The following is a 2838-nucleotide window of genomic DNA, read 5'->3' as shown; positions in this document are numbered from 1 at the left end:
TTTCCCGGCACTGTGCGCTCATTGGCTGAGGAGCTACTCAATAAAAACCCTCCTTGTCATCAATTGGGTAGGGGAGGAGGGGAGAGAGGCGTGGGGGGTGGGGGAGATTTTCTGTGGCGCACTAACAACTGCTCTCCTCCTCTTTTCTTTCTTGCTCCATCACTTTTTTCCCCTCTCAGTATACAGGCATACAGGGTTGTGCTGAGCTTTGAGAATTAGACGCAGGAGGAAAGGGAGGAAGAGAGGAAGGAGAGGGAGGGAAGTGCAAAAGCAAAGGGGGTAATCGATGAGTGGTGAAAGGAGATGTGAAGATGGTAACCGGGGGGTTCTGCAGTGGCTCTCATGGAGCTTGATTTTTTTTAGGTCCTGTGCTGCAGGAACTCTGCAGGAACCTGAATGCAGTGAGGTGTGAAGACCAGTGGATAGAAGGAGAAAGAAAGAAAGGGTGGGAGGAGTAGTGGAGAGGATGGGTGAGGGGGTGCTACTGGTCTGTTCGGGCTGGTTTTGCTGCAGTATAGAGGCAGGCAGAACACAGATGGGAAGTTGTTCTCTTTCCTTTTTTTTTTTTCTCTTCTCTTTTTTTTTTCTAGCAGCAATTGATGTGAAGCTCCAGCAGACTCAGCAGCAGCAGCAGCAGCAACATAAAGAGGCAACTAGTTCCTCCCTCCCTTGTTTACAGGCGTCTAACATGAAACTCCTGAATAATTTAAATAAGCAGAAGGTGGGATGAGCTGCAGGAGTGGAGACCACTGTTGCTGCTTCATTAAGGAGGCAGAGATTATAGAGTCATCTAATTAAACAAAAATTGCTCAAGTCAAGCAGGAGTCAAACTGTGCATGGTAGAAGATCGTTAAATCTGGCGTGACGTTGCCTGCAGACAAAACATTCAGTTCAACAACTTGACATTTCACGTGTTTTATGAGCGTGTCTTTCAGGATTGCTCACGTCCAGTAATATCTAGCAATAAAAAGAAGATTGAAGCAGTTGTTTTTAATTTCCTTCCAGCTCAACAATTCACAGCCTAATTACTGTACATTGACCTAATGAAGTCGCTTTCTGCTGTCTGAAATCAATAGACTACCTGATTTCCTACACCAGACAGCTGGGAGAGCTGCATCACACTGCAGGTTTCTCCGGGGAAATCCGCTGCGTGGCTGGTTTGTTTACTTCAGCTCCTGTGAGGCAGCATGAAATATAGAAAATCTAATCATGTCAAACTATTTCACATATTATCATTACATATTATTAGATCTCAGAGACATTATTCAGCCTAAACATGGCTTTAAACATGAGAAAAAAGAAAACTGTATCACATTATCATACCACCTTAACTGCCTAAGTCTTAGGGATATAAAAAGTGTCCTCAGGCAGTCTATCCAGCTGATTTAGCAGGGTAACATTTGTTAATGAAAATCAACGACAGGACAGTGGTGTGAGTGCCAATTTCACCATTACACTTATTAAACCTTCTGGGAACTTTGCCAAAACCTCTGCAGCAAATAGCGGCCGAGCTCTCTCCAAGGAGCACACACCATTCCATTGCCTTTGGCATTACCCTTGACATAGCAGCAACCATGCAGTGCTCAGTGCATTTCCAACGATTAGAGCAACATCACCAGATGAGTCAGAGATGCTGCATTACTAAAGCATCCTGCCTTTTTCATGAAGTTTTCATCATTGGGCTTATTTGCTTCTATTCCTCGAGGGGGAAATGATAGGGAAGAAAAGTTTTGATGGGATCCAATTATTCAGCCACAGGATATTTTATGATTGCCTCATGCTGGACTTCATGTCGATAAATCATAATAGATGAAACAGGGAACAGAGATAATTCAGCACGGATATTAGAGGTGGAAAATGTGCCTGAAGCGGCCATGTAGGTCTGGTTTCATAAAGGTGAACCAGGGAGTCTGATGAGTCTCAAACGTAAAATGAAAATGGAATTGTGAAACACAGCTACAGCCCTGCTAGCTGCTCTGTGAGGGAGCTAAATGTGAACGCTGCATGCCGACATGCTCATAACAACAATTATACTGCAGGCATAATGTTCATAACCATGTTCAACATCTTACTTTGGTGTGTCAACATGCTAACTTTTGCAGTTCAGTACGGTTGAGGCTGGTATGCTCAAAAACCTGAATATAAAAATATTGGACACATTTGCTGGACACTGGATGAAAAGTGAGAGGACTACTACTGGTCTGGGAACCATGAAAGTCTGTGCAAAATTTAATGGCAATTCATCATATACAGTATTTGCTTACATATTTCAGTCTGGACTAAAGTGATGTGGCAACCCACTCACAGCCTGACATCCATAGAGACGTGCTGCTCACGCAGCTAAAAGGACAATTATTCTGAAATGAGATCTTGCAGAATTGACACTTTCATTTTCCCAAATGAAACTCGGCAATGAACATACAGTAAGAGAAAAGCACAAGCTTTCACCACCGGTGAACAGATAATGCCAGAAAGTTAATAACTCTTTCATCCAATTGAATGTGCATGATTTCTCATCTACCGAATTCAAGGTTACTATAAGAAACTGAATTGAATTATATTTCAAACACATGAGATATATATTGTAATATGTTTAATGTATGCACTTACCTATTATATTATTCATCAGTGATTTAATAACCGTATCCATTAGAGGTTTGAAACTTTCTCAGTACAGGATCTAAATTAGACAGGAAGTCTCTTGCTCCATGACCCTATTGCGGCATGTCAGCATCCAGGGACCCACCAGATATAGGCCTAAGATGCACTATGGCTCCAAGCCCACAGGTTAAAGCTGCACGACGCAAATTGTGCAAAAAAAAATGTCAAATCAGTGTT

This window comes from Larimichthys crocea, chromosome VI (assembly GCF_000972845.2).
Source record: "Larimichthys crocea isolate SSNF chromosome VI, L_crocea_2.0, whole genome shotgun sequence".
Taxonomy (NCBI): domain Eukaryota; kingdom Metazoa; phylum Chordata; class Actinopteri; family Sciaenidae; genus Larimichthys; species Larimichthys crocea.
The sequence above is the reverse complement of the archived record's forward strand: the minus strand, read 5'-3'. Positions refer to the sequence as shown.